Raw genomic sequence first — 26,297 nt, 5'->3', positions numbered from 1 at the left:
TTAATGGGCATCATTTGTGACTTGGAGTAGTTTATCTTCAGACCAGTGGCTTTAGCATAGGAATCCAAAAGTTCCTTGATGGCATGTAGCTCATTTTGTTTGGCTGGGAGGATTATTAACGTGTCATCAGCGTACCGTATAACCGGGAATTGTTCGTATGCTGGCTGGTTGATCGGCGTGTTGATGTGTCCCTCTTGCCAAGATTTATTTACCATTGACTGAAGTAAATCAGCGGCGAGGACAACTAAGAGTGGGGAGAATGGGTCCCCTTGACACACTCCCCTACGACAATTGAATTCAGTCCCTGGAATTCCATTTAGAAGCAAAGAAGATGGGCTAGACTCCGAGACCATTTTAACCCATATGCACCATCTATCATCAAATCCCTTACATTTAAGCATGTTGAGGATGAAGGAATGTTCCATGTTGAGCCAGACTCCAAGAATATTCCACGGTCTTGAGGATGAAGGAATGTTCCATGTTGAGCCAGACTCCAAGAATATTCCACGGTCTTGAGGATGAAAGAGGTGATGCCTTCTGGGGCATCCCCAAGCTTAGTTTCCTGGGTCTTGCCACTCCTTATTCTCCTCATATCGTGTAACATCCCAAATTTTTCAATTTGGAATGTTATACATAGGTCATCATGTGCATATCATATTTTATTTGCATTTTTGGTTTTGATCCTGGAAATTCTAAGCAACTCAAGGACCCACGAACAGAGTTGGGGATTTCATTTATTTTCACATTTGAATTTTTCTCAAATATTGAAAAGGGGGTCATTTTGGTTTTAATAATTTTTCTCTCTAAAAATATTTCGAATATAAAAATAAAAGAGAGGAGATAATATGACTTCTCCAAAATAAAAGAAATATTGGAGGAAAAATGTTAAAATCAAATAAATAATTTATTGGATTTTATTCGGAGTTATTTTTAATTAAATTAGGAAAAAAACTGCATTTTTGAAAATTGCATTAGGGCTGGTAAAATTGTGCACTTTGTCCTAAATTTTATTAGAGGACCGTGAAAATTTATTTCGGAATTTTTGGACTCCGTTTGATATTTCTTTTTGTTTATTTACTCCGTCCGTTATAAAAACGCGCGAACCGACTTTGGGCCGTTCCCGAGCCGGACATCCCGCCCAGGCCCCTTTATACGCGCCCGAGGCCGCCGCCCCAACCCAGCCGCCAGCCCACCCCGTGCCGCCCGAAACACTAGCCGCGCCGTCGCCTCGCGATTCACGCTGCCGCCGCCGGATCCGCGCCGCCGCCGCCGGAGCCCGCCGCCGGAATTTGCCGCCCCGCCGGAGTTCGCCGTCGCCGCCAGTTTTCTTTTCGGTTTAGGTAAAAACCCGCCGTTTTTTTAAAACCCTAGATCCATTTCGTTTTTTTATTAGATCGGTTTTTTTTGTTTAGTTTTATTTTACGAACGTTCGTTCGTTTAGATCTGTTAACGAACGAATTCGTTCGTTAGTCTCTGTTAGCGGACGTTCGTCCGATAGTTTTTTCTTTTTCTGTTTTATTTTTCACTAGGGACCTATCCGCGATTATTTTTATTGCGGATTAGCCCTTGATCTTCAAACCCTCGCAACTTCTTAACCATTCGTCCAAATCCAGTGAAACCAACGCCAAAATCTTTGTCTTGAACCCATCTTTCCGATTATCAACTTGAACATGGTTTTTACAATTTAAAATTTGGTTTCAAGCAGATTTGAATTCAAATTTCTTTTGACCGTAGTTTCAGTTCCGTAGCTCCGATTCGATTGATTCTTTTTGCAAATCGAAGTGCTTCAGTTGAACTTTCAGATTGGATCTTCTTATTTGAGTTTTACCCTTGCATCTATGCTTGAGTGCTTATGTATGCTATTGTTTGTTTGCAATAGAATTCCCGGAGTGCGAAGCGTGCTACTACGAGTCTCTAGGGTTTGCAGATCGTCAGCAAGGCAAGTAACACATTGATCATACTCTTTTCATTCCCAGTTTTTATGCATTAGTTGCAATCCTCAAACACTACATGATTAGGATGTGGTTAACATGTGGGTATTGCGAAGTAGATGATGAGGTAGAACCTATTGCCCTTTTATTATCAAACCCTTGGGAGTTACTTCTACGTTATGCTTAGGTTGCCATGCTATGATCGTAGACGTGGTTTGGTTTGAGTGATCCAGGACAGATGTGAGATTGTTAATTAATGGTTAACTTAAGGTGGCTACTTAAATACACATCTGGGTGGATTGGTTGCAGGCACCTTGGGATATACCAGTGTTGTCTTTGGTTCGCCACCCAGGCTCAATGTGATCATAAGATTATTCATGCTAGATACTTTCGTGTGCAGCCACAAGCCATTATGGGCTCTGGCATAGTTGAGTATGTTGTGTGACCTCTTTCGGTGGTAGGCTAGCAGATGTAGGGGAAAGTAGGTGTAACTGTCTACCCAGAGTAAAGAGTGTGACGCCCGGATAATTAAGCTACAGTGAACCTCTGCTAATGATGCCACGTCACCCCGATTATAGTTGCTAATCTCGAGTTAGTTCGAAACCGATTCAAATTCAAAATCAGGCAAACAATAAAAGTTTTCAAATATTAAAACTAAAATGATCGGAATGAACCAAATACTGCATAGGTAATTGTGGTGAAGAAGCAACATTTTTATAAAGTGTTTAAATGCTCTAATATAAATAAAATAGTAGCAAACATAATTATTTAAATGCCTTTACTAATAAATAAAATATCAAACTAAAATATTTGGGGACTAGACTTCTAGTGGCAGTGCAGCTTATTGCATAGTATTTATGTGTTAAGGCTCCACTTTTTACAAAATTCATTTGGATCAAGTTTTAAATGGAAAACAACAGCTAATTAAAATAAACAGAAAAGGAAAGGTAAATAAAAAAGCAAGAAAAGAAAACAGAACCCCCCCCCCCCCACGCTGGGCCAAGTGGCCTAGCTGGCCTCAGCCGCCTGAACGGGCTGGCCCACCTTCCTCCCTTAACCCCCCTCACCCCACAAACCCTAACCCCCACGACCCCACTTTCCCCCAATCCCCCCTCTCTCGCTCGGTTCCCTTCCCCCCCGATCTGGATCGGGGGGCAACGACCCTGTTGCCTAGCGCTCGCCGCCGCTCGGAGCCTCCCTCGCTGGACCGCTTCTACCTCGACTCCTCCACCTCCCCGTTCTGGAGCTGGGCGCCCATGCCGCCGCCCGACGCCGCAGGACACCTCCGCCACCCGAGAACCGCTCCGCCGCCTCGACCACGCCTCCTCCCCGGCGTCGCGTCGTCCTCGTCCCCCACCTGAAGCCCCGCTGCCATTGCCCTACACTACCCGGTGAGGGCCACGCCCTCTCCTCTCTCCCTTGTCCCCGTACGCACGCCCCGCGCTACCGCTTGCCTCCCCGCACCGCCCCGCCTTTGCTCCGCGCCTCTGCCTCCCTCCCCATGCGACACGTGCTGTCGCTGCTGCCGCCGCATGACGAGCGCGCCCACGCGTCACACCCCCTACTCCTGACTGCGCCAACACGCGCAGAAGGGCTCGCCCCCGCGCGCCCCGCCGGCTCGCCCGGTGCCGCGCCCCGCCGGCACCCCCGCGGTGCCCCACCGTCGGCGCCCGGGTCTGCCCCGTCGGGCGCCCGTAACCGCCCGCACGCTCACGGGGCTCCGCCCCAGCAACCGCGCCCGTTAGCCCGCTAAGCCCCTATGGGCCAATGACAAGGGGGCCCCACCCCAGAACGTTTAGGAAAACGGAAATTAATAATAATAATAAAATAAATGAATAATAATTTAATTAGTTAATTAATTAATTAGTTAAAGAATTAATTAGCTTAATTAATTTTGATTAATTAAACTAAACAACTAATTAAACTAATTAATCATGATTAGTTAGTCTAGTCAATGACGAACGGGACCCACACGTCAGTTTGACTAGTCAACACCCCTGTTGACTGCTGACATCATGCTGGCGCCATGCTGACATCAGCATGCACTATTCTGGATAATGTTGAATTAAATTAATTAAATAAATTCTAAAACTTAGCTCGGATGGAAAAACTTTGTACATGAAAGTTGCTCAGAACGACGAGACGAATCCGGATACGCAGCCTGTTCGTCCGCCACACATCCCTAACCTATCAAACTCGCAACTTTCCCCCTCCTGTTCATCTGTCCGAAAACGCGAAACACAGGGAATACTTTCCCGGATGTTTCCCCCTTCGCCGGTATCACCTACTACCGCGTTAGGGCACACCTAGCACCGCGCATTGTCTTGTCATGCACCATCGTGCTTATGTTTGCATTATATTTATTGTTTCTTCCCCCTCTTCTCTCGTTAGACACCGAGACCGACGCCGCTGCTACCCAGTACGACTACAGTGTTGACGACCCCTCCTTCTCGGGTGAGCTTCCAGGCAAGCCCCCCCCCCCTTGATCACCAGATATCGCCTATTCTTCTCTATACTGCTTGCATTAGAAGAGTGTAGCATGTTACTGCTTTTGGTTAATCCTATTCTGCTGCATAGCCTGTCATTGTTGCTACAGTTGTTACCCTTACCTGCTATCCTACTGCTTAGTATAGGATGGTAGTGTTCCATCAGTGGCCCTACACTCTTGTCCGTCTACCATGCTATACTATCGGGCCGTGATCACTAGGGAGGTGATCACGGGTATATACTATATACTTTATATACATGACACATGTGGTGACTAAAGTCGGGTCAGCTCGTTGAGTACCCGCAAGTGATTCTGATGAGGGGGCTGAAAGGACAGGTGGCTCCATCCCGGTAGAGGTGGGCCTGGGTTCCTGACGGCCCCCGACTGTTACTTTGTGGCGGAGCGGCAGGGCAGGTTGAGACCACCTAGGAGAGTGGTGGGCCTGGCCCTGGTCGGCGTCCGCGGATACTTAAAAATAACACGCTTAACGAGATCTTGGTATTTGATCTGAGTCTGGCCATTTGGTCTATACGCACTAACCAACTACGCGGGAACAGTTATGGGCACTCGGCGTCGTGGTATCAGCCGAAGCCTTCATGACGTGAGCGACTGAGCGGCGCGCGCCGGATTGGACTGGAACGCCTGCTAGGCTAGGTCTGCTTCCGGCCGCCCTCGCAACATGCAGGTGTGCAATGGGCGATGGGCCCAGACCCCTGCGCCATAGGATTTAGACCGGCGTGCTGACCTCTCTGTTGTGCCTAGGTGGGGCTACGACGTGTTGATCTCCCGAGGCCGGGCATGACCCAGGAAAGTGTGTCCGGCCAAATGGGATCGAGCGTGTTGGGTTATGTGGTGCACCCCTGCAGGGAAGTTTATCTATTCGAATAGCCGTGTCCCTCGGTAAAAGGACGACCCGGAGTTGTACCTTGACCTTATGACAACTAGAACTGGATACTTAATAAAACACACCCTTCGAAGTGCCAGATATAACCCGGTGATCCCTCTCTAACAGGGCGACGAGGAGAGGATCGCCGGGTAGGATTATGCTATACAATGCTACTTGGTGAACTTACCATCTACTCTCTTCTACATGCTGCAAGATGGAGGTGGCCTGAAGCGTAGTCTGCGACAGGATTAGCTATCCCCCTCTTATTCTGGCATTCTGCAGTTCAGTCCACCGATATTGCCCCTTTACATAGATACCCATGCATATGTAGTGTAGATCCTTGCTTGCGAGTACTTTGGATGAGTACTCACGGTTGCTTTTCTCCCTCTTTTCCCCCAATCCATTCTACCTGGTTGTCGCAACCAGATGCTGGAGCCTAGGAGCCAGACGCCACCGTCGACGACGACTCCTACTACGCTGGAAGTGCCAACTACTACGTGGAGGCCACTGACGACGACCAGGAGTAGTTTAGGAGGATCCCAGGCAGGAGGCCTGCGCCTCTTTTGATCTGTATCCCAGTTTGTGCTAGTCTTCTTAAGGCAAACTTGTTTAACTTATGTCTGTACTCAGATATTGTTGCTTCCGCTGACTCGTCTATGATCGAGCACTTGTATTCGAGCCCTCGAGGCCCCTGTCTTGTATTATGATGCTTGTATGACTTATTTATGTTTTAGAGTTGTGTTGTGATATCTTCCTGTGAGTCCCTGATCTTGATCGTACACGTTTGCGTGCATGATTAGTGTACGGTCAAATCGGGGGCGTCACAAAGAGTTAATGCTTCTGAAAGACTGTGTCACGGTCATCCGTTTCTCAAACACCATGTGGTGCTAGAAATCCAACGGAGGAGATCGAGTCTTGTGGGGAAAAGTGCGCAAACCTCTGAAGAGTGTACAAACTAATCATGGTTAGCCGTGTCCCCAGTTATGGACATCTTGAGTATCTGGTTCTTGTAGTGCGAGAAATCCAACGGAGGAGATCGAGTCTTGTGGGGAAAAGTGCGCAAACCTCTGCAGAGTGTACAAACTAATCATGGTTAGCCGTGTCCCCAGTTATGGACATCTTGAGTATCTGGTTCTTGGATTATCATGTTGATCTCATCACTCTAAATTAATTTGTTGGGTTGTTAATTACCGTTTCATTGGGATTGAGATGGGGTTACCATTCTCAATGTTTATCAACCACCATGATAGTTAAATAAAATATATTCCTTTGTTGTAGGGAAAAAATTGCTTTCCGCAAAAACAGTATAACCATAGAGCCTCCACCAGCCATATATGCATGTAGTGATAGCATTTACTTGTTCATTGATCTACTGTGTTATATTGCCAGCATATTCCATGTGCTGACCCATTTCGGGCTGCAACATATCATGTTGCAGACTTTTCAGACGAAGAGTAAGGTGCGCTAGGTCGTTGTCGTGCACTCAGCTATGCCGTTGGAGTTGATGGACTTACTTTATCTTCCAAGTCTTCCGCTGTTATCTTATTTAGTTGGCCTTAAGCCATTATTGTAATAAAATCTCTTTTGAGACATTCGATGTAATAAGTGTGTGATTGCACTCTGTTATAAATCCTTCAAGTACTGTGTGTGTCAGCATTACCGATCCAGGGATGACACTTATACACAGAGATTTGACCGTCTGAGGTCGGATCGCTACAAGATGGTATCAGAGCACACACTGATTGTAGGACACGACCACTAAGATAAGCCATATGTCACTCTTCTCTACTCATTTCTGACTCCTCTCCATTTTCCACACTATAGGATGGCGGACTCAAGGAACAAGTTTGCACAACCGGATGAAGACACACCTTTTGGGAGACACTTGAAGGAAATCACTAGGTGCCTGAACATCGGAATACCAAGCTTCATCGGGACCTACACCGCCATTTTACCAGAAGAGGAGCGTTGGATGATTCGAGTTCAAGTCCCAGGAAGGACATTCACGCCAGTTACTGAACCCATAGAGTTTTCCTTTGATGCACCAACCTGGAGTCTAGGAAAGAGCATGGCAGCCCACATCGCCATGGGATGCATCGGTGAAGTTTATCACAAGGATCTTAAGGACACAATCTATCAGATATGTGGGCGCCGAGATGAGCAATGGGAGATTATCAGCACCAGGAGGGACAGATCCATTGCAGCCTTCATCCAGGAATTAAACCAGCACATTCGTCAACAGGAGAACCAGATGTGTGGAAGCATGATAGATCTGAAGAAGGTGATGACCAGGAACATGGAGCTTGAAGAGGAACTCAAGTCTACACGCGACGGATATGAGGAGGAAATCGCAATACTAGTGGAGAAGCATGACGACCTGATGAGGAAGCTAGAGTATTCATGGGAGACCCCGCGCTAGGAGGAGATGACGACCATCCCGATGACATTCGTTTTGAAGACTACATCATCATCAACGACACTGACTCCGACCCTGACAGTAGTGATGATGATTACGAAGACGAAGCTGGAGCGGATATCATGGAGTCTTCCACCGATCAAAATTTCTAGTCGACCACCATATTAACAGTAGTATTCCCCCATGTATATAGTGATAGTTCGAGCACTGTAACGATAGTTAGATCGATTGTATGCCCTTGTTTGAATTGATTTGGTGTGATATGAATGTGTTTGTCTCATGTGCATATGGGTAGTGCTTTCTCACTAGACCTCATTCTATTCTAATCTCTCCCCTCTAAACCCATTAGATGCCTCCGAGACGTGACCCCGGATTTGCCTTCCCACCGGAGCTCACTCAGTTGATCCAACAGCATAATGCCTTGATGCAGCTACTAGTCCAGAACCAAGGCAACAACAACAACAACCCACCGCCACCACCTCCAGTTGACAACTTAGCCCGTTTTCTGAGGTTGAATCCGCCGGTGTTTTCCAGTAGCACCGAGCCAATAGTTGCTCATGACTGGCTATGCAGGACTGGAAGGGAGTTGACCATTGCAGGTTGCACAGATGCAGAGAAGGTGCATTTTGCCGCACATCAATTGGATGGACCCGCAGCCTCATGGTGGGAGAATTACACAGCCACTTTTCCTATAGCCAATGTCACTTGGGAGCAGTTTCAGCAAGCATTCTGTACCGCACATGTTTCAACTGGAGCTATGAGCATGAAGAAGCGTGACTTTCGCAACTTACGCCAGGGAAACAGTACGTGGATGAGTTCAGGAAGTTAGCCCGCTATGCCCCAGATGATGTGGCCACAGATGCCGCTAAGCAGGAGAAGTTTATGGAAGGGATGAATGATGAGATGAGTATGTAGTTAATGGTGGCAACATTTAACAACTACCAGGAGTTTGTAGACAAGGCTCTAATGATTGAAGGGAAGCATCAGCAGATTGAGAGCCGCAAAAGGAAGTATGGAGAAGGGAAGTACAATTCAGGAGCTCAGCAGAAGCCTCGTCTTACCCCGAACTCGGGAGGATATACCCATAACCATGGAGGCCATACCCACAATGGAGGAAGCTCGCATAACCACAGTGGCCCCAAGAACGGAAATGGGAATGGAGCAGGCAGCAATCAGAACCGCTCTAACCCAGCCACACCCGCCAAGAAGGACCAAAGTCACATTACTTGTTTCAAGTGCGGGAAGACTGGACACTACGCCAATGAGTGTCCTGAAGCCAAGAATGGGAATGGCAATGGAAGCTCTGGGAAGAAGCCCAACCCTTTCAATAGGGGACAAGTGAACCATGTGAACGTGGAGGAGGTTGAAGAGCAGCCAAATGCAGTTATAGGTAAGTTTTTGGTTAAGTCATTTACCGCTCTCGTTCTTTTTTATACTGGTGCATCGCATTCATACATATCAAGGGGATTTGTGGATAAGTATAAGTTGCCCACTAAAGTTCTTAGGACACCTATGTTAGTAAGCTTGCCAGGAGCGGAGTATATGGCAAGCGAAGGATGATTTCAGATGCCATTGACCATAGGTAGGCATGTTTTCCCCTCAGACTTAATAATTCTGGAGTCGCAAGGATTGGATGTGATACTAGGAATGGATTGGCTATCGACGTATGGAGGAAACATCGATTGCGCCAGTAAGTCAATTCTGCTCACTACCCCGGAGGGAAAAAGGATCAAGTATGTATCCAGGCATGCGCCAAGAAGGACCCAAGTAAATTCTCTCACGGGACTTTTTCATGAGGAAGTGCCTGTAGTGAAGGATTACCCAGATGTATTCCTAGAGGAGTTACCAGGCATGCCACCAGATCGAGACATTGAGTTTTTGATAGAGCTGTTGCCAGGCACCGGACCAATATCGAAGAGACCATACCGGATGCCCGCAAATGATCTGGAGGAAATTAAGAAGCAGATCAAGGATTTATTGGAGAAAGGTTACATTCGAAGAAGTTCGTCACCATGGGGAGCCCCGGTGCTCTTAGTTGAGAAGAAGGATGGATCATTAAGAATGGTTGTTGATTATCGTGTGTTGAACAAAGTGGCGATCAAGAACAAGTACCCACTGTCGATGATCAATGATTTGTTTGACCAGCTACAAGGAGCTAAAGTATTCTCCAAGATCGATCTATGATCAGGATACCACGACCTGAAAATCCGAGAACAGGATATACCTAAGACATCCTTCACCACAAGGTACGGGCTATATGAGTATACGGTTATGTCATTTGGATTGCCTAACACCCTTGCCTATTTTATGAGTATGATGAATAAGGTGTTCATGGAGTTCTTGGACAAGTTTTTCGTGGTGTTCATTGACGATATTTTGGTGTACTCGAAGAATGAAGAAGAGCACAAGGAGCATTTGCGTTTAGTTCTCGAGAAGCTCAGGGAACATCAGTTATATGCCAAGTTCAGCAAATGTGAATTTTGGTTGAAAGAAGTTGGATTCCTTGGACATGTTATATCAGGAGAAGGTATAGCAGTGGATCCTACCAAGGTTAAGTCAGTCACCGATTGGCTAGCACCCACCTTAGTTGGAGAGCTCCGCAGTTTTCTTGGACTCGCGGGATATTATCGGAGATTCATTGAGAATTTTTCCAAGATTGCGAAGCCCATGACGGAGTTGTTGAAGAAGGACACCAAGTTCAAATGGACAGATGAATGTGAGGCAAGTTTTCAGGAGCTGAAGAAACGTTTAGCTACAGCACCAGTGTTGATTCTGCCGGTGTCGGTGTACAAAAGTAGGGGCTCTCCTTTTTGACCCCTTTACTTGTGCACGGGTAGTCAGAGCCCCGCGCCGCAGCCACACTTAGCAGGGCAGGGAGGGAATCCGGAAAGAAACTGAAGCACAAGATGAACAAGGAAAGACCAAGACCAGAAGCATGAAAGAGCTAAGGGGCAAGGTGGACTCCCCCGGCAAGACCCTTGCCGGGGCGGCCTCCGTGGCCCGGGCAAGAGCTTTGCCGAGGCAACTTGCCCAACACTAGCAGAGTGTGAAGGAAATATGCCCTAGAGGCAATAATAAAGTTATTATTTATTTCCTCATATCATGATAAATGTTTATTATTCATGCTAGAATTGTATTAACCGGAAACTTAGTACATGTGTGAATACATAGACAAACAGAGTGTCACTAGTATGCCTCTACTAGACTAGCTCGTTTATCAAAGATGGTTATGTTTCCTAACCATAGACATGAGTTGTAATTTGATAAACGGGATCACATCATTAGGAGAATGATGTGATTGACTTGACCCATTCCGTTAGCTTAGCACTTGATCGTTTAGTATATTGCTATTGCTTTCTTCATGACTTACACATGTTCCTATGACTATGAGATTATGCAACTCCCGAATACCGGAGGAACACTTTATGTGCTACCAAACGTCACAACGTAACTGGGTGATTATAAAGGTGCTCTACAGGTGGCTCCGATGGTACTTGTTGAGTTGGCATAGATCAAGATTAGGATTTGTCACTCCGATTGTCGGAGAGGTATCTCTGGGCCCACTCGGTAATACACATCACTATAAGCCTTGCAAGCATTGTAACTAATGAGTTAGTTGTGGGATGATGTGTTACGGAACGATTAAAGAGACTTGCCGGTAACGAGATTGAACTAGGTATTGAGATACCGACGATCGAATCTCGGGCAAGTAACATACCGATGGGAACAACGTATGTTGTTATGCGGTTTGACCGATAAAGATCTTCGTAGAATATGTGGGAGCCAATATGAGCATCCAGGTTCCGCTATTGGTTATTGACCGGAGACGTGTCTCGGTCATGTCTACATAGTTCTCGAACCCGTAGGGTCCGCACGCTTAAAGTTCGGTGACGATCGGTATTATGAGTTTTTGTGTTTTGATGTATCGAAGGTAGTTCAGAGTCCCGGATATGATCACGGACATGACGAGGAGTCTCGAAATGGTCGAGACATAAAGATCGATATATTGGACGACAATATTCGGACACCGGAAGTGTTCCGGGTGGTTTCGGAGAAAGCCGGAGTGCCGGAGGGTTACCAGAACCCCCCCCCCCCCCCCCCCGGAGAAATAGTGGGCCTTATGTGCCTTAGTGGAGAGAGAGAGGGCTGGCCTAGGGCAGGCCACGCACCCCTCCCCCTCTGGTCCGAATTGGACTAGGAGAGGGGGGCGGCGCCCCCCTTTCCTTCTCCCTCTCCCCCTTCCTTTCCCCCTCCTAGTAGGAGTAGGAAAGAGGGGAGTCCTACTCCTACTAGGAGGAGGACTCCTCCTCCTGGCGCACCCACAAGGAGCCGGCCGGCCTCCCCCTTGCTCCTTTATATACGGGGGCAAGGGGGCACCTCTAGACATAAGTTGATATGTTGATCTCTCCCAGCCGTGTGCGGTGCCCCCCTCCACCATAATCCACCTCGATCATATCGTAGCGGTGCTTAGGCGAAGCCCTGCGTCGGTAGCATCATCATCACCGTCATCACGCCGTCGTGCTGACAAAACTCTCCGGCAAAGCTTTGCTAGATCGGAGCTCGCGGGACGTCATCAAGTTGAACGTGTGTGATGTCTACTACGCAACCTTCTTGTAGACGTTGTTGGTCCTGTGCAGAGGTTTGTAGGACAGTAGCAAATTTCCCTCAAGTGGATGACCTAAGGTTTATCAATCCGTGGGAGGCGTAGGATGAAGAAGGTCTCTCTCAAGCAACCCTGCAACCAAATAACAAAGAGTCTCTTGTGTCCCCAACACACCCAATACAATGGTAAATTGTATAGGTGCACTAGTTAGGCGAAGAGATGGTGATACAAGTGCAATATGGATGGTAGATATGGGTATTTGTAATATGAAAATATAAAAACAGCAAGGTAACAAGTAATAAAAGTGAGCGTGAACGGTATTGCAATGCTAGGAAACAAGGCCTAAGGTTCATACTTTTACTAGTGCAAGTTCTCTCAACAATAATAACATAACTGGATCATATAACTATCCCTCAACATGCAACAAAGAGTCACTCCAAAGTCACTAATAGCAGAGAACAAACGAAGAGATTATTGTAGGGTACGAAACCACCTCAAAGTTATTCTTTCGGATCGATCTATTCAAGAGTTCGTACTAGAATAACACCTTAAGACACAAATCAACCAAAACCCTAATGTCACCTAGATACTCCAATGTCACCTCAAGTATCCGTGGGTATGATTATACGATATGCATCACACAATCTCAGATTCATCTATTCAACCAACACATAGAATCTCAAAGAGTGGCCCAAAGTTTCTACCGGAGAATCAAGACGAAAACGTGTGCCAACCCCTATGCATAGGTTCATGGGCGGAACCCGCAAGTTGATCACCAAAACATACATCAAGTGAATCACATGATATCCCATTGTCACCACAGATACGCACGGCAAGACATACATCAAGTGTTCTCAAATCATTAAAAGACTCAATCCGATAAGATAACTTCAAAGGGGAAACTCAATCCATTACAAGAGAGTAGAGGGGGAGAAACATCATAAGATCCAACTACAATAGCAAAGCTCGCAATACATCAAGATCGTGTCACCTCAAGAACACGAGAGAGAGAGAGAGATCAAACACATAGCTACTGGTACATACCCTCAGCCCCGAGGGTGAACTACTCCCTCCTCGTCATGGAGAGCGCCGGGATGATGAAGATGGCCACCAGTGAGGGATCCCCCCTCCGGCAGGGTGCCGGAACAGGGTCCCGATTGGTTTTTGGTGGCTACAGAGGCTTGCGGCGGCGGAACTCCTGATCTATTCTGTTCCCCTAAGGTTTTAGGGTATATTGGTATATATAGGTGAAAGAAGTATGTAAGGGGAGCCACGAGGGGCCCACGAGGGGCCCACGAGGGTGGAGGGCGTGCCCAGGGCGGTGGGCGCGCCCCCCTGCCTCGTGCCTTCCTCGTTGCTTTCTTGACGTGGACTCCAAGTCTCCCGGGTTGCTTTCCTTCCAAAAGTAACTTCTCCAGAAGGTTTCATTCCGTTTCGACTCTGTTTGATATTCCTTTTCTTCGAAACACTGAAACAAGGGAAAAAACAGGAACTGGCACTGGGCTCTGGGTCAATAGGTTAGTCCCAAAAGTAATATAAAAGTGCATAGTAAAGCCCATAAAACATCCAAGATGGATAATATAATAGCATGAATACTTCATAAATTATAGATACGTTGGAGACGTATCAGCATCCCCTAGCTTAATTCCTGCTCGTCCTCGAGTAGGTAAATGATAAAAGAAAGAATTTATGAAGTGTGAATGCTAGCAGGTGCTTAGGTTTGATCAATGATAATTTCAATCACCTTTTCTAGCATCATTATATGTCATAACAGTAGCTCAACTCATAGAACTTTGCATGATCAAGTAACAAACTATTCACATGTTAAAGTATAGATCATAAACTTTCTCGAAAACTAACAAATCGTGTTATTAGTCATCAAACAATTACAATTCATCTTATTTTCAGGAAGAGTCTATGTCAGAGCTTTGATTCCGCAAACTTCACATACTCAACGATCATTTAGTCTTCTATGATTGCTACCACTCAAAGCATATTTTTAGAACAAATAGTATTCATCGAACACAGAGAAAGTTAGGGGCTTAATGTTTCGCCTCCCAACCTTTTACCTCAAGGGTAATGTCAACAGTAATAATTCATGCTCAAATATATTTGAATGGCCATATATGCTTAGATCTTTCCATCACATGATGATTTCCAACTAAAGAGTGGGTTGGAATGAGAAGGAATACTACTGACTCTTGCATAAAAGTAAAAGATAGGCCCTTCGCAGAGGGAAGCAGGTATTTGCACAGGTGCCAGAGCTCGAAGCAAAAACAGAGATGAAAATAATTTTGAGAGGTATGCTTTCATTGTCAACATAACGACCAAGAGTTCCCAATATCTTCCATACTACATACATTATAGGCGGTTCCCAAACAGAAAGGTAAAGATTTTTACTCCGCCTCCACCAACAATCATCAATCCATGGCTTTCCCGAAACAACGGGTGCCTCCAACTAACATCAATCCTGGGGGAGTTTTGTTTGCAATTATTTTTGATTTGATTTCGATCTTTTGATCATGGGACTGGGCATCCCGGTTACCAGCCATTTTCTCGTGAATGATGAGCGGAGTCCACTCATCGTGAGGATAACCCACCTAGCATGGAAGATACTGCTAGACCCTAGTCGCTACATGAGCAATTCGGGCATACAAAACAGATTATTATTTGAAGGTTTAGAGTTTGGCACATGCAATTTACTTGGAACGGCAGGTAAATACCGCATATAGGTAGATATGGTGGACACTCATGGAAGAAACTTGGTTCAAGGATTTTGGATGCACAAGCAGTATTCCCGCTTAGTACAGATATTTTGGCTAGCAAAGGATTCTAAATAGCAAGCACCACATGTTAGAGGATCCAAAACAATATAACTTATACAAATATACGCAAACATAACTCATTATGTTGTCTTCCTTGTCCAACTTCAACTAATTTGCTCAGGTTTGAAAATACTTAATGGGGCTCACAATCATAGAAGATGTCCAAGATAGTATATTATATGTGAAACCTCTCTTCCTTCAATATTCTTTCATGAATTGTTCAAGTGACCATTACAACGTTTGCTAACCTTCAATAAATTTACCACCTCTAATTCTTATATGTGAAGGCATTACTCCCCATGGGATAAGCATATGAAACATATATAATTTCAGATTTATGACATTCAAATCATTTAACCATTTACTCATAGGATATAAATGAAGCACACGAGTAAATGAAAAACTACTCCAAAAAGATATAAGTGAAGATCAATGAGTAGTTAAATAATTATGTAGCTATGTGAAGACTCTCTCTCATTTAAGAATTTCAGATCTTGGTATTTTATTCAAACAGCAAGCAAACCTAAAGAAAATAAAATGACGCTCCAAGCAAAACACATATCATGTGGTGAATAAAAATATAGCTCCAAGTAAAGTTACCGATGAACGAAGACGAAAGAGGGGATGCCATCCGGGGCATCCCCAAGATTAGGCTCTTGGTTATCCTTGAATATTACCTTGGGGTTCCTTGGGCATCCCCAATCTTAGGCTCTTGCCACTCCTTATTCCATAGTCCATCGAATCTTTACCCAAAACTTGAAAACTTCACAACAGAAAACTCAACAGAAAACTCGTAAGCTCCGTTAGCGAAAGAAAACAAAACACCACTTCAAGGTACTGTAATGAACTCATTATTTATTTGTATTGGTGTTAAATCTACTGTATTCCAACTTCTCTATGGTTTATAAACTATTTTACTAGCCATAGATTCATCAAAATAAGCAAACAACACACAAAAAACAGAATCTGTCAAAATCAGAACAGTTTGTAGTAATCTGTAACTAACGCAAACTTATGGAACTCCAAAAATTCTAAAATAAATTTGTGGACCTGAGGAATTTTTCTAGTAATCATCTGCAAAAATAATCAACTAAATATCACTCTCCAGTAAAAAGTTTTAGCTAATCTCGTGAGCGCTAAAGTTTCTGTTTTTTACAGCATGATCATAAAGACTTCACCCAAGTCTTCCCAAAGGTTCTACTTGGCACAAACACTAATTAAAACACAAAACCACATCTAAACATAAGCTATATGGACTATTTATTACTAAACAGAACCAAAAAGCAAGAAACTAAAATAAAATTGGGCTGCCTCCCAACAAGCGCTAACGTTTAACGCCCCTAGCTAGGCATGATGATTTCAATGATGCTCACATAAAAGATTGAAACATAAAGAGAGCATCATGAAGAATATGACTAGCACATTTAAGTCTAACCCACTTCCTATGCATAGGGATTTTGTGAGCAAACAACTTATGGGAACAATAATCAACTAGCATAGGAAGGCAAAACAAGCATAACTTCAAAACTTTAAGCACATAGAGAGGAAACTTGATATTATTGCAATTCCTACAAGCATATATTCCTCCCTCATAATAATTTTTAGTAGCATCATGAATGAATTCAAAAATATAACCAGCACCTAAAGCATTCTTTTCATGATCTACTAGCATAGAAATTTTATTACTCTCCACATAAGCAAAATTCTTCTCATTCGGAATAGTGGGAGTATCATAAGAGACTTGAATACTATAAATTGTTTCCACATTAAAAGAGTAATGTTCAGAAAAAGGGTAATCATAATCATGACAAGTTTTATAAATATAATCATCACTACTTTTTATAGCATAAGTTTCATCACAATAATCATCATAAGTAGCAACTTTGTTCTCATCATAATCGATTGAAACCTCTTCTGAAATAGTGGATAGATCACTAAATAGAGTCATGACCTCTCCAAATCCACTTTCATAAATATTATAAGATTCAACATCCTCCAAAATAGTGGGATCATTACTTCCTAAAGTTTACACTCTTCCAAACCCACTTTCATCAATATAATCATCATAGGTAGAAGGCATGCTATCATCATAACAACTTTGCATATCAAAACTTGGGAGGCTAAAAATATCATCTTCATTAAACATAGCATCCCCAAGCTTGGGACAAACATTAATTGCAGCAAATATATTCTCAAAAACATCATCTTCATCAAACATAGCATGAGCATAATCACTCTCATCATTAATAGTATGGATAGCACTAATAGTATAGCAACTATCATATTCCAAGCAAGTGCCAAAAAGATTTTCAAGATCATAAGAAGTATCATTATCTTCCCAATCATAATCATCACAACAAGCAATAGGCATAACGATATCATCATCAAGTGCATCATCTTCATTTTCATGAGGCACAACAATAATAGGAGCAACATTATTTGGGAGAGATATCTTTTTACCTCTCCTCCTTTTTCTTTTCTTCTTCTTCACCACATCATGTGTGGGTTCAAGCCTCTTTTTGGAGCTCCTTATTAATGAAATTGGTTGGATAGAAGGCTCCTCCTCGTTACCTGATTCATCATAAGAAACAATAGGAGAATATTGGGAAGTCTCTTCCCTTTCGTTAGCATTCTCTTCATCTTCTATTTGTTTTCTTTTCTTTATGTAATTGGCAATATAAGTATTTTCATTGCAATTCACCGCACAATACATATAAATTTCTTCTAGATCAAAACCAAGAAGTTTATAACGGGCAAATTCTGGAAGATGCCTAGTTATATGTTTCATTTCTTCGCAGCCCATAAGCAAGCTAAGTTCATTATAATGTGCAAGGGAAATCAACTCATCACAATTTTTGGACACGATTAGATCATGAAACAATTTGCATCGGATAGCTAAATGACCACTTTTTATTGCAAAGTTCACAAGTACGGCCAAGAAAATTTAAATTTTCAGCACAAACATCTAGCCTTTCTTGCAACAATTTAGTTTCTAAATGCTTATGCCTCTTGCAATATCTATCTTCCCTACTTGGTGTGTATTTGCAAACCCAATGTACTCCACAAAAATTGACATGTTTATAGGAGACATTTTCATCATAACTAGTGCAATCATCATTAGTACTATGGATATTCAAAGAATTCATACTAACAACATTGCAATCATGCTCATAATTCACATATTTTATGCCAAGCATTCTATGTAATTCTTCTTCTAGTACTTTGGCACAATTTTCCTTTCCATCATACTCACGAAAGACATTGAAAAGATGAAGCATATGAGGCAACCTTAATTCCATATTTTTTTGGTAGTTTTGTTTTATAGACTAAACTAGTGATAAAACAAGAAACTAAAAGATTCGATTGCAAGATCTAAAGATATACCTTCAAGCACTCACCTCCCCGGCAACGGCGCCAGAAAAAAGCTTGATGTCTACTACGCAACCTTCTTCTTGTAGACGTTGTTGGGCCTCCAAGTGCAGAGGTTTGTAGGACAGTAGCAAATTTCCCTCAAGTGGATGACCTAAGGTTTATCAATCCATGGGAGGTGTAGGATGAAGATGGTCTCTCTCAAGCAACCCTGCAACCAAATAACAAAGAGTCTCTTGTGTCCCCAACACACCCAATACAATGGTAAATTGTATAGGTGCACTAGTTCAGCGAAGAGATGGTGATACAAGTGCAATATGGATGGTAGATATGGGTATTTGTAATCTGAAAATATAAAAACAGCAAGGTAACAAGTAATAAAAGTGAGCGTGAACGGTATTCCAATGCTAGGAAACAAGGCCTAAGGTTCATACTTTCACTAGTGCAAGTTCTCTCAACAATAAAAACATAACTGGATCATATAACTATCCCTCAACATGCAACAAAGAGTCACTCCAAAGTCACTAATAGAGGAGAACAAATGAAGAGATTATTGTAGGGTACGAAACCACCTCAAAGTTATTCTTTCAGATCGATCTATTCAAGAGTTCGTACTAGAATAACACCTTAAGACACAAATCAACCAAAACCCTAATGTCACCTAGACACTCCAATGTCACCTCAAGTATCCGTGGGTATGATTATACGATATGCATCACACAATCTCATATTCATCTATTCAACCAACACATAGAACCTCAAAGAGTGCCCCAAAGTTTCTACCGGAGAATCAAGACGAAAACGTGTGCCAACCGCTATGCATAGGTTCATGGGCGGAACCCGCAAGTTGATCACCAAAACATACATCAAGTGAATCACGTGATATCCCATTGTCACCACAGATACGCACGGCAAGACATACATCAAGTGTTCTCAAATCATTAAAAGACTCAATCCGATAAGATAACTTCAAAGGGGAAACTCAATCCATTACAAGAGAGTAGAGGGGGAGAAACATCATAAGATCCAACTGCAATAGCAAAGCTCGCGATACATCAAGATCGTATCACCTCAAGAACACGAGAGAGAGAGAGAGAGAGAGAGAGAGAGAGAGAGAGAGAGATCAAACACATAGCTACCGGTACATACCCTCAGCCTCGAGGGTGAACTACTCCCTCCTCGTCATGGAGAGCGCCGGGATGATGAAGATGGCTACCGGTGAGGGATCCCCCCTCCGGCAGGGTGCCGGAACAGGGTCCCGGTTGGTTTTTGGTGGCTACAGAGGCTTGCGGCGGCGGAACTCCCGATCTATTCTATTCCCTGAAGGTTTTAGGGTATATTGGTATATATAGGTGAAAGAAGTACGTCAGAGGAGCCACGAGGGGCCCACGAGGGTGGAGGGCGCGCCCAGGGGGTGGGAGCACCCCCCTGCCTCGTGCCTTCCTCGTTGCTTTCTTGACGTGGACTCCAAGTCTCCCGGGTTGCTTTCCTTCCAAAAATAACTTCTCAAGAAGGTTTCATTCTGTTTCGACTCCATTTGATATTCCTTTTCTTCGAAACACCGAAACAAGGGAAAAACAGGAACTGGCACTGGGCTCTGGGTCAATAGGTTAGTCCCAAAAGTAATATAAAAGTGCATAGTAAAGCCCATGAAATATCCTAGATGGATAATATAATAGCATGAATACTTCATAAATTATAGATACGTTGGAGACGTATCAGTCTGCTGAACTCGAAGGTGCCGTGCGTTCGGTACTTGGATCGGTCGGATCGTGAAGACGTACGACTACATCAACCGCGTTGTGCTAACGCTTCCACTTTCGGTTTACGAGGGTACGTGGACAACACTCTCCCCTCTCGTTGCTATGCATCACCATGATCTTGCGTGTGCGTAGGATTTTTTTTGAAATTACTACGTTCCCCAACAATGGCATCCGAGCCAGGTTTATGCGTAGATGTTTTATGCACGAGTAGAACACAAGTGAGTTGTGGGCGATACAAGTCATACTGCTTACCAGCATGTCACACTTTGGTTTGGCGGTATTGTTGGATGAAGCGGCCCGGACCGACATTACGCGTACGCTTACGCGAGACAAATTCTACCGACGTGCTTTGCACATAGGTGGCTGGTGGGTGTCAGTTTCTCCAACTTTAGTTGAATCGAGTGTGGCTACGCCCGGTCCTTGAGAAGGTTAAAACATCACTAACTTGACAAACTATCGTTGTGGTTTTGATGCGTAGGTAAGAACGGTTCTTGCTCAGCCCGTAGCAGCCACGTAAAACTTGCAACAACAAAGTAGAGGACGTCTAACTTGTTTTTGCAAGGCATGTTGTGATGTGATATGGTCAAGACATGATGCTATATTTTATTGTATGAGATGATGATGTTTTGTAACTGAGTTATCGGCAACTGGCAGGAGCCATATGGTTGTCGCTTTATTGTATGCAATGCAATCGCCCTGTAATTGCTTTACTTTATCACTAAGCGGTAGCGATACTCGTAGAAGCAATAGTTGGCGAGACGACAACGATGCTACGATGGAGATCAAGGTGTCGCGCTAGTGACGATGGTGATCATGACGGTGCTTCGGACATGGAGATCACAAGCACAAGATGATGATGGCCATATCATATCACTTATATTGATTGCATGTGATATTTATCTTTTATGCATCTTATTTTGCTTAGATTGACGGTAGCATTATAAGATGATCTCTCACTAAATTTCAAGGTACAAGTGTTCTCCCTGAGTAGGCACTGTTGTGAAAGTTCGTCGTGCCAAGACACCACGTGATGATCGGGTGTGATAAGCTCTACGTTCACATACAACGGGTGCAAGCTAGTTTTGCACATGCAGAATACTCGGGTTAAACTTGACGAGCCTAGCATATGCAGATATGGCCTCGGAACACTGAGACCGAAAGGTCGAGCGTGAATCATATAGTAGATATGATCAACATAGTGATGTTCACCATTGAAAACTACTCCATCTCACGTGATGATCGGACATGGTTTAGTTGATATGGATCACGTGATCACTTAGATGATTAGAGGGATGTCTATCTAAGTGGGAGTTCTTTAATAATTTGATTAACTGAACTTTAATTTATCATGAACTTAGTACCTGATAGTATTTTGCATGTCTATCTTGTTGTAGATAGATGGCCCGTGTTGTTGTTCCGTTGAATTTTAATGCGTTCCTTGAGAAAGCAAAGTTGAAAGATGATGGTAGAAATTACACGGACTGGGTCCGTAACTTGAGGATTATCCTCATGCTGCACAGAAGAATTACATCCTGGAAGCACCGCTAGGTGCCAGACCCGCTGCAGGAGCAACACCAGATGTTATTAACGTCTGGCAGAGCAAAGCTGATGACTACTCGATAGTTCAGTGTGCCATGCTTTACGGCTTAGAACCGGGACTTCAACGACGTTTTGAACGTCATGGAGCATATGAGATGTTCCAGGAGTTGAAGTTAATATTTCAAGCAAATGCCCGGATTGAGAGATATGAAGTCTCCAATAAGTTCTATAGCTGCAAGATGGAGGAGAATAGTTCTGTCAGTGAGCATATACTCAGAATGTCTGGGTATAATAATCACTTGATTCAACTAGGAGTTAATCTTCCGGATGATAGTGTTATTGAGAGAATTCTTCAATCACTGCCACCAAGCTACAAGAGCTTCGTGATGAACTATAACATGCAAGGGATGGATAAGACGATTCCCGAGCCCTTCGCAATGCTAAAGGCTGCGGAGGTAGAAATCAAGAAAGAGCATCAAGTGTTGATGGTCAACAAGACCACCAGTTTCAAGAAAAAGGGCAAAGGGAAGAAGAAGGGGAACTTCAAGAAGAACGGCAAACAAGTTGCTGTTCAAGAGAAGAAACCCAAGTCTAGACCTAAGCCTGAGACTGAGTGCTTCTACTGCAAACAAACTGGTCACTGTAAGCGAAACTGCCCCAAGTATTTGGCGGATAAGAAGGATGGCAAGGTGAACAAAGGTATATGTGATATACATGTTATTGATGTGTACCTTACTAATTCTCGCAGTAGTGCCTGGGTATTTGATACTGGTTCTGTTGCTAATATTTGCAACTCGAAACAGGGACTACGGATTAAGTGAAGATTGGCAAAGGACGAGGTGACGATGCGCGTGGGAAATGGTTCCAAAGTCGATGTGATCGCGGTCGGCACGCTACCTCTACATCTACCTTCGGGATTAGTTTTAGACCTAAATAATTGTTATTTGGTGCCAGCATTGAGCATGAACATTATATCTGGATCTTGTTTGATGCGAGATGGTTATTCATTTAAATCAAAGAATAATGGTTGTTCTCTTTATATGAATAATATCTTTTATGGTCATGCACCCTTGAAGAGTGGTCTATTCTTTTTGAATCTCGATAGTGGATATACACATATTCATAGTATTGAAGCTAAAAGATGCAGAGTTGATAATGATAGTGTGACTTATTTGTGGCACTGCCGTTTAGGTCATATTGGTGTAAAGCGCATGAAGCAACTCCATTCTGATGGACTTTTGGAATCACTTGATTATGAATCACTTGGTACTTGTGAACCATGCCTCATGGGCAAGATGACTAAAACGCCGTTCTCCGGAAGAATGGAGCGAGCAACAGATTTGTTGGAGATCATACATACTGATGTATGTGGTCCAATGAATGTTGAGGCTCGCGGCGGATATCGTTATTTTCTCACCTTCACAGATGATTTGAACAGATATGGGTATATCTACTTGATGAAACATAAGTCTGAAACATTTGAAAAGTTCAAAGAATTTCATAGTGAAGTGGAAAATCATCGTAACAAGAAAAAAAAGTTTCTACGATCTGATCGTGGAGGAGAATATTTGAGTTACGAGTTTAGTCTTCATTTGAAACAATGCGGAATAGTTTCACAACTCACGCCACCCGGAACACCACAGCGTAATGGTGTGTCCGAACGTCGTAATCGTACTTTACTAGATATGGTGCGATCTATGATGTCTCTTACGGATTTACCGCTATCATTTTGGGGTTATGCTTTAGAGACGGCTGCATTCATGTTAAATAGGGCACCATCTAAATCCGTTGAGACGACTCCTTATGAACTGTGGTTTGGCAAGAAACCAAAGTTGTCGTTTCTTAAAGTTTGGGGCTGCGATGCTTATGTGAAAAAGCTTCAACCTGATAAGCTCGAACCCAAATCGGAGAAATGTGTCTTCATAGGATACCCAAAAAGAGACAGTTGGGTACACCTTCTATCACAGATCCGAAGGCAAGACTTTCGTTGCTAAGAATGGATCCTTTCTAGAGAAGGAGTTTCTCTCGAAAGAAGTGAGTGGGAGGAAAGTAGAACTTGATGAGGTAACTGTACCTGCTCCCTTATTGGAAAGTAGTTCATCACAGAAACCGGTTCCTGTGACACCTACACCAATTAGTAAGGAAGCTAATGATGATGATCATGAAACTTCAGATCAAGTTACTACCGAACCTCGTAGGTCAACCAGAGTAAGATCCGCACCAGAGTGGTACGGTAATCCTGTTCCGGAGGTCATGTTACTAGACCATGACGAACCTACGAACTATGAGGAAGCGATGATGAGCCCAGATTCCGCAAAATGGCTTGAGGCCATGAAATCTAAGATGGGATCCATGTATGAGAACAAAGTATGGACTTTGGTTGACTTGCCCGATGATCGGCAAGCCATCGAGAATAAATGGATCTTCAAGAAGAAGACTGGCACTGATGGTAATGCTACTGTCTACAAAGCTCGACTTGTTGCGAAAGGTTTTCGACAAGTTAAAGGAGTTGACTACGATGAGACCTTCTCAGCCGTAGCGATGCTTAAATCCGTCTGAATCATGTTAGCTATTGCCGCATTTTATGATTATGAAATTTGGCAAATGGATGTAAAGACTACATTCCTGAATGGATTTCTGGAAGAAGAGTTGTATATGATGCAACCTGAAGGTTTTATCGATCCAAAGGGTGCTAACAAAGTGTGCAAGCTCCAGCGATCCATTTATGGACTGGTGCAAGCCTCTCGGAGTTGGAATAAACATTTTGATAGTGTGATCAAAGCATATGGTTTTATACAGATTCTTGGAGAAGCCTGTATTTAAAAGAAAGTGAGTGGGAGCTCTGTAGCATTTCTAATATTATATGTGGATGACATATTGTTGACTGGAAATGATATAGAATTTCTGGATAGCATAAAAGGATATTTGAATAAGAGTTTTTCAATGAAAGACCTCGGTGAAGCTGCTTACATATTGGGCATCAAGATCTATAGAGATAGATCAAGACGCTTAATTGGACTTTCACAAAGCACATACCTTGACAAAGTTTTGAAGAAGTTCAAAATGGATCAGGCAAAGAAAGGGTTCTTGCCTGTGTTACAAGGTGTGAAGTTGAGTAAGACTCAATGCCCGACCACTGCAGAAGATAGAGAGAAAATGAAATATGTTCCCTATGCTTCAGCCATAGGCTCTATCATGTATGCAATGCTGTGTACCAGACCTGATGTGTGCCTTGCTATTAGTTTAGTAGGGAGGTACCAAAGTAATCCAGGAGTGGATCACTGGACAGCGGTCAAGAACATCCTGAAATACCTGAAAAGGACTAAGGATATGTTTCTCGTTTATGGAGGTGACAAAGAGCTCATCGTAAATGTTTACGTTGATGCAAGCTTTGACACTGATTCGTACAATTCTAAATCGCAAACCGGATACGTGTTTATATTGAACGGTGGAGCTGTCAGTTGGAGCAGTTCTAAACAAAGCGTCGTGGTGGGATCTACGTGTGAAGCGGAGTACATTGCTGCTTCGGAAGCAGCGAATGAAGGAGTCTGGATGAAGGAGTTCATGTCCGATCTAGGTGTCATACCTAGTGCATCGGGTCCAATGAAAATCTTTTGTTACAATACTGGTGCAATTGCCTTGGCAAAGGAATCCATATTTCACAAGAGAACCAAGCACATCAAGAGACGCTTCAACTCCATCCGGGATCAAGTTCAGGTGGGAGACATAGAGATTTGCAAGATACATACGGATCTGAACGTTGCAGACCCGTTGACTAAGCCTCTTCCACGAGCAAAACATGATCAACACCAAGACTCCATGGGTGTTAGAATCATTACTGTGTAATCTAGATTATTGACTCTAGTGCAAGTGGGAGACTGAAGGAAATATGCCCTAGAGGCAATAATAAAGTTATTATTTATTTCCTCATATCATGATAAATGTTTATTATTCATGCTAGAATTGTATTAACCGGAAACTTAGTACATGTGTGAATACATAGACAAACAGAGTGTCACTAGTATGCCTCTACTAGACTAGCTTGTTTATCAAAATTGGTTATGTTTCCTAACCAAAGACATGAGTTGTCATTTGATAAACGGGATCACATTATTAGGAGAATGATGTGATTGACTTGACCCATTCCGTTAGCTTAGCACTTGATCGTTTAGTATGTTGCTATTGCTTTCTTCATGACTTATACATGTTCCTATGACTATGAGATTATGCAACTCCCGAATACCTGAGGAACACTTTGTGTGCTACCAAATGTCACAACTTAACTGGGTGATTATAAAGGTGTTCTACAGGTGTCTCTGATGGTACATGTTGAGTTGGCATAGATCAAGATTAGGATTTGTCACTCCGGTTGTCGGAGAGGTATCTCTGGGCCCACTCGGTAATACACATCACTATAAGCCTTGAAAGCATTGTAACTAATGAGTTAGTTGCGGGATGATGTATTACGGAACGAGTA

This window comes from Triticum aestivum, chromosome 4D (genome assembly GCF_018294505.1).
Source record: "Triticum aestivum cultivar Chinese Spring chromosome 4D, IWGSC CS RefSeq v2.1, whole genome shotgun sequence".
Lineage (NCBI taxonomy): Eukaryota > Viridiplantae > Streptophyta > Magnoliopsida > Poales > Poaceae > Triticum > Triticum aestivum.
This window is presented reverse-complemented; position numbering follows the sequence as displayed.